Source organism: Dermacentor variabilis, chromosome 7 (assembly GCF_050947875.1).
Source record: "Dermacentor variabilis isolate Ectoservices chromosome 7, ASM5094787v1, whole genome shotgun sequence".
NCBI classification, from domain to species: Eukaryota; Metazoa; Arthropoda; class Arachnida; order Ixodida; family Ixodidae; genus Dermacentor; species Dermacentor variabilis.
The window spans coordinates 118064164-118076441 of record NC_134574.1 but is presented as its reverse complement, the minus strand read 5'-3'; positions in this window follow the sequence as shown (position 1 = coordinate 118076441).

Sequence of the window (12278 nt, the reverse complement as noted above, 5' to 3'; positions counted from 1 at the left end):
TTACCACAGCACAAGGCAGCCTCCAGAGTTTAACCAAGCTTTAAGCGGAAGTGTCTGCGAATGCAATTTAAAATAGAATGCTTATAGCCCAGGACATATACGCATTTCACGGACCCACCTAACTACATCATGATAACGCCGACTACATTAGGGTGCACTATACAAGGGATGCGGGAAAATCGAGTTTAGACTGACAGTGAAAAGGCATCCCAAGCTAAATCTAACTTTCAAAAAAATAAATCAGTCAACGACCTCTTTGAGAAAGCCCAAAGGAGCCTGTGGGAAGAAGAAGCCGGCTGGAACGACCACGTCTGCGACGAGCTCTCCTGGAAATAGCACACCAGCCCTCGGCCGAGGATCATACTCACCGTCAAATACTGAGTCCGGTAATTATAAGGTCGATCTCCCTCGTCTATGAACTGGCAACACCGTTCTTAATTCAGTTTTCTTGCATGCTAACCTTTCAGTGCTCAATGCAACTGACTTCCTCAGCGCTGGACAAAAGCAGATGAGCCGTTTGTGGTTAGTGACATGTGTTAATCGCGAAACAGAAACTTGTTGACAAAGGCGAGTTGTTCCTGAAGGGCCTCAAGTGTCTTGTATAGATTTGGACTGCAATAATATAAAGGTGCAGCTTCTTTGGCTTCCCCCTCATCTCTAACAGAGACAAATTGTTGAAGTGCTAGAACAATATGGCACAGTGCAGTCTATGATGAGATAAATGTGGCGGTGGAACGGCAGGGAGGGCGGGCAAATGAATAATCGAGACGTGGCCAATAAACTACCAGTTCCTGCCCAGTTTCTGATAGTAAACTGCCTCAACCATTGAGCATATATAAGCACCAATGTGTCTACTTGGTTCCTGGCGCACCACCACTTTGCCCGCGGTGCAAGCGAATCGGGGATATCCGGCGACAATGTAGAACACCATACTGCAGTAACTGTCAGAGCTACGGTCCCCTCACAGATGCATGCGTCGCAACCTACGCTGACGAGCTTCGAAGGAACAGACCAGCTGAGGACGAGACTATCACCGATCATCTAATGGATGTGAGAGACGTTGTGGATGCAACCGGTTAAACATCCGCTTAGGCTCAACGACAAGAAGACACAAAGCCTTCATCGGCTGATAAAAGCTTTAACCCGAAGCCTGCCAGTGAGGATGTTACTGATTTGCCTGACAACGAATCGACTATATCTTGGGCATAATTGCCACCAGTTCATGATGGCGCACCTGTACACAGTTACTGGAAGATTTTACTGCAGAAACTCCCCAGTGGCATACGTCAGATGATTCGTAAAGATAATTTTCTGCCGCTCATCTTACAATAATGCAACAAGTGATTGAGTGGCCGAGTGGCACACATCAAGACTCACTGTGTGAAGAATCATGCAATGTGTTGCGAGTATTGCAGTGAGCTGTTGCAGCTGCCCAGTCGGCGAATGTTATGAGTCGGTATTAATCTTATCGTACGAAATTATTCTAATGGTTGTGTAAATGCTTATGTAATATAATATGAATTAATTTTAATTACCATTGTTATTCATTATTGGGCTTAAGTAATATAATCGAGAATAATTTGAATCACGCTTGCGTAACCGTAAATACCTTTACTTCAACCTGATTAGCGTTATTTAATTTAACGTTAATCGATTGAAATACGGCTCACCTTAATTATTATTAATCAATGTAATGCCAAGAAATCAAAATTAGGCTTAATTACCGTGAACATGCATAATTACTCTTAATCGGGTATAATATTACGCATATAATTAGGGCAACTTGATTACTTGTTGTGGCAACTAGTGGCCCGCTTTATTTCTGCAGCGATTGTATGGTAAAGCCCACTGTATTATATGCTTTTTTGCGGCAACTGTAGTCGCCAACTTCCTACACTGGCTGTATAATATAGCTACTTGTTGTGGCAACTGCAGTGGCCTCCTTTCTTTCTGAATGAACTGTATGGTATGGCAACTGTTTGGTATACTTGTCGCGGCAACTGTAGCGCCCTACTTTTGTTCCACGCTAATTGTATCATACAGTTCCTTGTGCAACTGTGGTGGCCTGCTTTCTTTCTGCGCCGACAGTATGGCATGGCACAATATATAGTATACTTACTTTCTGTGGTGACTTTAGTGATCAGCTTTTTTTCTGACTTTACGGTATACGGCCGACTGTATGGTATACTTGTCGCGGCAAGTGTAGTAACCTGCTTTCTTTCTACGCTAGCTCCAGAATATAGTTGCTCGTTTTGGAACTGTAGTGGCCTGCTTTCTTTCTTCGTGGTATAGTTAAATTTTCTGGAAAGCGCACTCCTGGTTTCTTTTCGCGCTGACTGTTGCGGCAACTGTAAGGGTTCTATATGCTTTTCTAAGTAAAATCAAATGAAATGTTTTAGTCTGCTGACTCTTACACGGGTTATTTGCGGAAACATTGTAGCGTTACTAGTTGTGCCGTCTGTAGTTGTCTACTTTTGTTTTTCTATGTCGACTGTGACTGCAGGTCTATAGTCATAAATCTCAGTACTCATACGTAGTAATAAGGCATTGTCATATATACCGCGTTTACCTACGGTGCGCAACGTGTCACGCGTTTCGGACGAACAGATTTCCAATAGAACTAGGCCTAAATTGGTTACACATTAAAACGGGGAAGGCAGGATTCGCGAGATACCACCGGGAGCAACGACCCACCGACACCCGGCGTCTATCCAGCTCTGAATTGCTACCAATGCACAGGCCATATTCTGAACGCGAGAGGACCACTCCAGACTAGGAATGAATCAGCGCAGCAGCCCGATGTGCTAATCATTCGACAGTGAGTACCCAGTTATCCAGGTGGACGAGAAAATGGTAACAGACATGAATATGCAGCCTCTGCCACGTGCTTCAGTCACTTTAAGAATGGAAATCGCATTAAAATAATTAAGCAAAGAGAGATGAGGGAGGCCTGTGCTATTACGAAAGAACATGTTTCAAGCGCGTATGCATGCCTATAATAACGTTCACCGACGCCGAAATAGAGTTCGCTGGATACAACAGGTGCAGGCAAAATTTTCTTTTTCTTTTTGCCTTTTGCGTTGTCAAACGTTACGATCTTTACACATATTACAGCGAAGCTGTTAGCCTCGCCTTGGTCGGCGTTTCTCGTGCTCATATCCGTGTGCCATAATGTGGGCCGACCCCGGGGGTGGTGCGATAGCGGGCCGAGCCGCGGTGGCTGCGAATAAATTTTTTGGAATCAAGATTGCAACATACTGAGAACCCTTCGTTTCAATAAAAAGCAAGCCCAAAACAAGTATCCTAATCTCATAATTGATGATAAGGAGCTCCTGATAAGAATCCCAAGCATGCAGCGCTCCCCACATACGTCTCCCGGTAAAGATTATTGTTGCGCAAGCTTCCACAGCGACCGCAACTTGCGACGTTGGGAATGACATCCCGAGCCTTTTGTATATAAAAGAACCTGCCTAGCAACTTATTTCATGGTTGCTGCAGCACCGCTATAAATAAGCAACACACAGGAGTCCCGAGGTGTAGCGTGTATACTACAGGAGCGACAAAGGGAAAAAGAAACGCCAATATGAACAGCGGCGGTGCGCTGTCAAATTACCAGTACCATTACACTAAATTACAATTACTATTATGACTCTAATGCAATAAAACATTGGTATACTCCTCAGTAATTGTAGTGGTCGTTCTCAAAGTGGGAATCGACTTTCGCAGGGTGGCGACTCAATTTTTTCATTTCATCACCCCGTATTCAGATATCTGTGTTCAGGGTGAAAAATAAAGAGTTAATAGATCCCACTTTATCTTTCCATCTCATCTTCTGTTCTATCAGTGTTGAAACAACGGGACACAATGACGAGCAGTGTTTCCTTTTCCGCCAATGACAGGTAAACTTGGAGGGCATTGGTGAAATGCAGAACTATGCCAGCTATGTTAGAGCACTTGTTTACCATGGGACTAACGCCCATAAATGTTACAGCTTGAGCTAATGTGTCACACTCGATTCATATAACGTTAAAAACGGTGTTCGATTCGGTGGTTGCACGTAGGACGATACATTTCACTCACGGCCGAGCGAAACAGACAGCACTCTACTAGCGTGACATTCTGAAATGATCGTGATACTGACAGCAGGCTGGTAAAATTTAGGACGCATTGGCTGGCACACAACTTTGAAAGGATGACCCGCCACTGGGCTCCTCTTTTGCCAGAGGGCGCAAGGATCTAATCTAAAATTAAGCGTTAAGCCCTGGATCTTCAAATAGCAGCGAGAATTGCCAATAGCACCTCCTGGTTTTTGTCGTTGCTGCTTAGTGATTTTATAGTCACTTCATGCCATCGTCGTCACGTGTTATACTCATACCCAATGGTCCAAGTTGCCTGATAGCTTCAGCCACGAGGTATGTGTTTCGTGTCATGATGCTGCCCTCGTCGTCCCGTTGTCGGCATTCCAACTTTTTCATCAGACTCTTGTTATATCATCGCCATCACGACATGATCCTCATACTGTTGTCGTCGTGCCTTCTTCACTATAGTAACGTTTTATGATTGCAATCACTTCAATAACACCATCCAATTGTCATGCCCTCGGCGTCATACCACTTTCGTCGTTCCATCGATGTCAATCTTTGTTCGTCATTGCGTTCTAATGATACTGTCATCATTCAGTAATAATAATGCCACTCTTGCCTTATCGTCAGATAATTGCTGTCCTACATCCATTGTGAGACCATTATCGTACAGCCATATCAGCCAGTCTTGCCATCATCGTCCCTACAGCTTCGGCATCCGACTTTTATCATGCGGTCGTCACACCATCGTCATCATAGAGGTTTCGTGATAGAGTAATTGTCCCGCAATTGTCATTATACACTCGTCCTCGTCCCTTTGTCCTAATGGCGTTGTCATTACCTCGTTAGCAGTGCGTCTTCGTTATGCCGTCGTCGCCATATATTCGTTGACATAACATCGTCGGGATCCCGTCGTGGTCGTTCGATCGCCATCACTATACATTAGACATACGACTCTGGTCATGTGGTCGTCGTCATACCATTGTCGTCATGCGATCATGGTCACGTCAGCCTGATACAGGTTTAGCAACAGAGTCATTGTTATGTCATCGTCATCATACATTTGCCTTCCCCTCATTGTCCTCATGCCGTTGTCATGCTATCGTCGTTACTGCGTCGTCATCATACAGTCGTCCTCATGCATTCGTTGTCGCACCGTCGTCGCAATGCTGTCGCGGTTGTTCTATCGTCACTACTGTAACATTGACATCCGACTCCCGTTATGCCATCGTCTTCATAGCGTTGTCTTCATGTCATCGTCATCCCGCAGTCGTTCCACCATCGTGATCATTTCTGTATCGTCATCCCATTGTCATTTCGTCGTCGTCGTACGGCTTTCATTGCTTCATCAATGCGATTTCTTGTTCGTCATTCTATTGTATTCATGCTATCGTCATGCATTTGCGATTATGCCCCCGTCATCATGCCATCACCGTCATTGCGTGGTCATCTCACATGTGCTAGCATGTTTATACTGTCATGCCATCGTCGCCATCACATCTTGTTTGGGCCATGCATTGTCATTTCAGCTTCTTTGTCCGGCTTTCGTCATATCGTCGTCACCGTCTCATCGTCCCCATATCGTCATTGTGACGTTGTCATCTTATAATAGAATTTATAATTCACATCGCATTGTCATGCTGTCATCATTACACGTCTTTGTCATTCGATCGATATAATTCCTTCTTTGTCCTTCCGTCGTTACTGCGTTGGCGTCGTACAGTCGTCGTCGCGAAACCATGCCCATGGGCGGCCTTGCCAAACAGGTGCCATAGAAAGTGGGACGATTTTGGAGTATTAGCATATAGCCAAAGAAACAAAAGCCTAATAATTACCACTACGCTTATTAAATACACGTGACTTTTGGAATATGGGCCGTCACTGCTCTGATCGGTTGCTATTCGCATTACCGTCGGCTGTCATTGTGAGATTAGCTATGCCGTAATATTTTGTTGGCAAATGTCGTCTCTAATATTTCGGCACTTCAAGCAAAAATACGCGGGGTAAATTTTAAAAAACTGACTCGTCATCCCGGCCATGCGAAAGTGGATGGCCAGCCAAGCTGTAAGAAAACCCCTCAAATGCTGTTGATGGCGATATGAAATATTCTACTGTTTTGCCCAACCTTAGCATGACACCGCTGTAGAGCATTAAGGTTTTGTACTCTTCGGCACTCATCATATTCGCGCTACTCTTCGGGACTCTTAACATTGTGTGGTGTACTTATAGCGGTCTCGCAATGAACTGAGTGAGTTTCTAGGCAGGTCTTCCTCTTATGTATTATGTTTGGTGTCGTCATTGACTAATTTGTATACTGCTGTTGGCCCCTTTGGAACAGGAACATATTGTGCAACCGTAATCTTTAACGGAAAACGTACGTAGGGAGAAGAAAGTAACGTGCCTCGCTTTGTTCACTGGCGCCTGATAATACATCATGCGGTTTTGACGCTTGTTTTCTCCTTTTCATTATTGAAATGAAAACTTAGCTGTATGTTGTATGTCTCACTCCAAAGGATATATGCACACTTTCTTCCATTTCATTTTTTTTTTGCTGACAGACACGAAAAATCCCGACCAACTAAAGGCTAACAGCTTCGCTGGAAAAAGACATGACAAGCTACCGCAGACTCCTACCTATTTCTTCTACTGAAGCGAGCGCGCCCGAAATGCGATGAGCCTCGTTTTGTTTTCATTGTTTGTTTGTATTTTTTCGTTCGAGAGAGACGAACGGGTGCTGAAAATAATGTCACCATGGCTGCTTGAGTAGAGCGAGTGACACATTATGTGCTTCCCTAATGAACGTTTATCCCGTATGCAAAGACCGGCTGGGTGAGGCAACCGGCCGCTTGAAGCACATGCAGACTATATGTTCAACACAAACAACCTGCCACAACTAAGCGCACGTGCTGGAACATATTAAAAAAGAAAAAAATTCCAGGACACAACATAACATTATTTTTAGTCACCGGGATGGGATGCCTTTTACTGCGCCTCCTGGCACAATACAGATCATCGCAGCTCAGTCGGCACTTCGACAGCGCAACAAGGATACCTGATTGGGCTGCGATCATTGTATCGAATTTACGTGACGTTATCTACGATCGAGAAATCGAGGACGCTGATTTTGTTCGCAGCAATTGATTGCAGCTTGCAGCGGTGGCGTAGAGGCAGAACACCCACCTCGCGTGCAAGAGGTCCGTGGTTCGAATCCCGGTGCCGGCAATTTTCCACCGGATTAAAAAAAAAATCCGCGTGTTGATAAAATTGCACAAACAGGCCTGGAGTGTGGCCTGATCCCGGTGACCAGAACCGGTAACGCACTCCCTCACCAGAGCAGGATTGGCCACCCTGGTGCAGTACTTGGCCACAACCTCCTATGAACACAACAATCAAACCCCGGCCCTCAGTCCCCAGCAGCTGCGAAGCAACTGACCACGGCGGCGGTCAGACCTGCGACGCAGCAGAGGTTGCTAAGAATCACTGGCTCCGGACAGGCCGCCATTGGAATATGAACCTGGCAACGTTTAACGCTAGAACGTTATCTAGTGAGGCGAGTCTAGCAGTGCTATTGGAGGAATTAGAGGGCAGTAAATGGGATATAATAGGGCTCAGTGAAGTTAGGAGGCCAAAAGAAGCATATACAGTGCTAAATAGCGGGCACGTCCTGTGCTACCGGGGCTTAGCGGATAGAAGAGAACTAGGAGTCGGATTCCTGGTTAATAAGAATATAGCTGGTAACATACAGGAATTCTATAGCATTAACGAGAGGGTGGCAGGTCTTGTTGTGAAACTTAATAAGAGGTACAAAATGAAGATTGTACAGGTCTACGCCCCTACATCCAGTCATGATGACCAGGAAGTCGAAAGCTTCTATGAAAACGTGGAATCGGCGGTGGGTAGAGTGAAAACTAAATACACTATACTAATGGGCGATTTTAATACCAAGGTTGGCAAGAAGCAGGCTGGAGACAAGGCAGTGGGGGAATATGGCATAGGCACTAGGAATAACAGGGGAGAGTTATTAGTAGAGTTTGCGGAACCGAATAATATGAGGATAATGAATACCTTCTTCCGCAAGCGGGATAGCCGAAAGTGGACGTGGAGGAGCCCGAACGGCGAGACTAGAAATGAAATAGACTTCTTACTCTGCGCTAACCCTGGCATCATACAAGATGTGGACGTGCTCGGCAGGGTGCGCTGCAGTGACCACAGGATGGTAAGAACTCGAATTAGCCTAGACCTGAGGAGGGAACGGAAGAAACTGGCACATAAGAAGCCGATCAATGAGTTAGCGGTAAGAGGGAAAATAGAGCAATTCCAGATCAAGCTACAGAACAGGTATTCAGCTTTAACTCAGGAAGAGGACCTTAGTGTTGAAGCAATGAACGACAATCTTGTGGGCATCATTAAGGAGTGTGCAATGGAAGTCGGTGGTAACTCCGCTAGGCAGGATACCAGCTAACTATCGCAGGAGACGAAAGATCTGATCAAGAAACGCCAATGTATGAAAGCATCTAACCCTACAGCTAGAATAGAACTGGCAGAACTTTCGAAGTTAATCAACAAGCGTAAGACCGCTGACATAAGGAAGTATAATATGGATAGCATTGAACATGCTCTCAGGAGCGGAGGAAGCCTAAAAACAGTGAAGAAGAAACTAGGAATTGGCAAGAATCAGATGTATGCGTTAAGTGACAAAGCCGGCAATATCATTACTAATATGGATGAGATAGTTCAAGTGGCTGAGGAGTTCTATAGAGATTTATACAGTACCAGTGGCACCCACGACGATAATGGAAGAGAAAATAGTCGAATTCGAAAAAGTAGAATTCGAAATCCCGAAGGTAACGCCGGAAGAAGTAAAGAAAGCCTTAGGAGAAATGCAAAGGGGGAAGGCAGCTGGGGAGGATCAGGTAACAGCAGATTTGTTGAAGGATGGTGGACAGATTGTTCTAGAGAAACTGGCCACCCTGTATACGCAATGCCTCATGACCTCGAGCGTACCGGAATCTTGGAAGAACGCTAACATAATCCTAATCCATAAGAAAGGGGACGCCAAAGACTTGAAAAATTATAGACCGATCAGCTTACTGTCCGTTGCCTACAAAGTATTTACTAAGGTAATTGCAAATAGAATCAGGAACATCTTAGACTTCTGTCAACCAAAGGACCGTGCAGGATTCCGTAAAGGCTACTCAACAATAGACCATATTCACACTATCAATCAAGTGATAGAGAAATGTGCAGAATATAACCAACCCTTATATATAACTTCCATTGATTACGAGAAAGCGTTTGATTCAGTCGAAACCTCAGCAGTCATGGAGGCATTACGGAATCAGGGTGCAGATGAGCCATATGTAAAAATACTGGAAGATATCTATAGCGGCTCCACAGTCACCGTAGTCCTCCATAAAGCAAGCAACAAAATCCCAATAAAGAAAGGCGTCAGGCAGGGAGATACGATATCTCCAATGCTATTCACAGCGTGTTTACAGGAGGTATTCAGAGAGCTGGATTGGGAAGAATTGGGGATAAAAGTTAATGGAGAATACCTTAGTAACTTGCGATTCGCTGATGATATTGCCTTGCTTAGTAACTCAGGGGACCAATTGCAATGCATGCTCACTGACCTTGAGAGGCAAAGCAGAAGAGTGGGTCTAAAAATTAATATGCAGAAAACTAAAGTAATGCTTAACAGTCTCGGGAGAGAACAGCAATTTACAATAGGCAGCGAGGCACTGGAAGTCGTAAGGGAATACATCTACTTAGGGCAGGTAGTGACGGCGGATCCGGATCATGAGACGGAAATAATCAGAAGAATAAGAATGGGCTGGAGTGCGTTTGGCAGGCAGTCCCAAATCATGAACAGCAGGTTGCCGTTATCCCTCAAGGGAAAAGTATATAATAGCTGTGTCTTACCAGTACTCACCTACGGGGCAGAAACCTGGAGGCTTACGAAAACGGTTCTACTCAAATTGAGGACGACACAACGAGCTATGTAAAGAAGAATGATAGGTGTGACGTTAAGGGATAAGAAAAGAGCAGGTTGGGTGAGGGAACAAACGCGAGTTAATGACATCTTAGTTGAAGTCAAGAAAAAGAAATGGGCATGGGCAGGACATGTAATGAGGAGGGAAGATAACCGATGGTCATTAAGGGTTACGGACTGGATCCCAAGGGAAGGGAAGCGTAGCAGGGGGCGGCAGAAAGTTAGGTGGGCGGATGAGATTAAGAAGTTTGCAGGGACGGCATGGCCACAATTAGCCCATGACCGGGGTTGTTGGAGAAGTATGGGAGAGGCCTTTGCCCTGCAGTGGGCGTAACCAGGCTGATGATGATGATGATGATTAATTGATTAGGCACTCGTTTCATGATCAAGTTTTTGATCGTGCACTTTTGCTAGTGCAGCATGTGGCTGAACGGATCTTCTTGATCATTGGTAAAACCCACGCATGAATTCGTCGGCGCACACGCAAACATACCTAAAAAACTATGATGCTTGCAAAAGGCGGCGTTGGCTTTGTTTAAATCCACCCCGCAGGGGCGTCTGCGTAAGCAGGCGTTTGGTGTGTTGCGACACCACGTACCCGTGCACACGAGGGTTGGACCCTCCCGCGTGTAGCCGTGCGCGGCTTAGCCGTGTCCGGGGAAAGGGGGATCCTGGAGGTTGAGCCGATGCCGGGTGTTCGGACCTTTAAGGCCCCCCGGCGGAGGCAACACGCCTCTTTGGCCTCTGCTTCACATAGACGGCACCCCCGGACTGACCCACCCGGGGGAAATCGGTAGTTGCCTTTTCCTGTCTCTCACTCTCCCTCCAACCTTCGTCTTTCCCTCACTTTCCATCTTTCCTGTCTTCTCCTAGCTTCCCCTCACTTCCAATTTTTCCAGGCAGCAAGGGTTAACCTTGTGTGAATAGCCAACCTAGGTTATCTCATATTTGGTTATAGTGATAACGTACAGCTGGCGCTTACAGGACCTGCTTTTTACAGTCCCTGTAGCGTCCCCTTGTAGGGCTCCACGGTGGGTGGTTGGCGTTATTGCCGAAAATTCAATCCCTTTATGGCAACCTCTCTCCCTCCGCTTCCTGATCGCCCTCAGAAAAGAGGGCGCACCGAAGATGTATTTCACTTTTTTGGACGACAAAGACCCAACTTCCCACGATTTCACGTCGTTCATTCAGAAAAGCCAGATAAACAAGTACGCACAATCTCCCCATTTCTAGTTTCTAAGTCTTTAACTGAGGCTCTTGGTCCAGGTTACAAGGCATCAAGGATGGCAAGTGGAGATCTCCTTTTGGAGCTCCGTGACCTGAAACAATACGAAAAGCTACCTAATCTAGTGTGTTTTGGTGACTTTCAAGTGACAGTGACTCCACACCACACTATGAACACTACACGCGGCGTTGTCTCAGATGATGACCTGCTTCAGCTGACAGAGGCAGAGCTCCTAGAGGGCTTCAATGCGCAAAATGTTATCAATGTTAGAAGAATAAAGATAAGGCGAGATGGTAAAGAGATTCAGACGAAGCACTTAATAATCACCTTCAATTCAAGTGTCCTGCCCGAATCAATCGAGGCCGGGTACATAAAGCTCCGTGTCAGGCCTTACATGCCTAATCCACTCCGATGTTTCAAATGCCAGCGCTTCGGCCACAGCTCCCAGAGCTGCCGAGGCCGCCAAACTTGTGCTAAATGCAGTGCCAAAGAACACACCACTGAAACTTGTGAGAACGCTCTCCGCTGTGTAAACTGTGATGGGGAGCACGCCGCGTACTCGCGGTCGTGCCCATCCTGGAAGGAAGAAAAGGAAATTGTTACAATTAAAGTCACGGAAAATATCACCTTCAAAGAGGCCCGCAAGCGGGTTTCATACCTGCCCAAGAAAAGCTTTGCCGATGTGACGCGTCAGGGGGCAGCGTCACAACGGCCTCCGGCGGCTGTCCGGCCCACAGTCAGTGAGTCGGCAGCTACGCCATCTGCCCCCGCGGCGGTTGCGGCTAGCGCTGCTCCGCCAACCCAGCAGACGGGGCCATCGAACCCGAAGGTGGGCGCAGCCGAGGCTGCCCCAACCTCAGAGGCCCCTTCCAGCGCTGGCAACGGCCGGCGCAGCCAAATACCCCAGGGAGCCCCATCGACCTCCGGGCTGGTGGGCGCAGGCATCTTGCCCTCCAAGGCGGGACCCTCGCTGGTAACT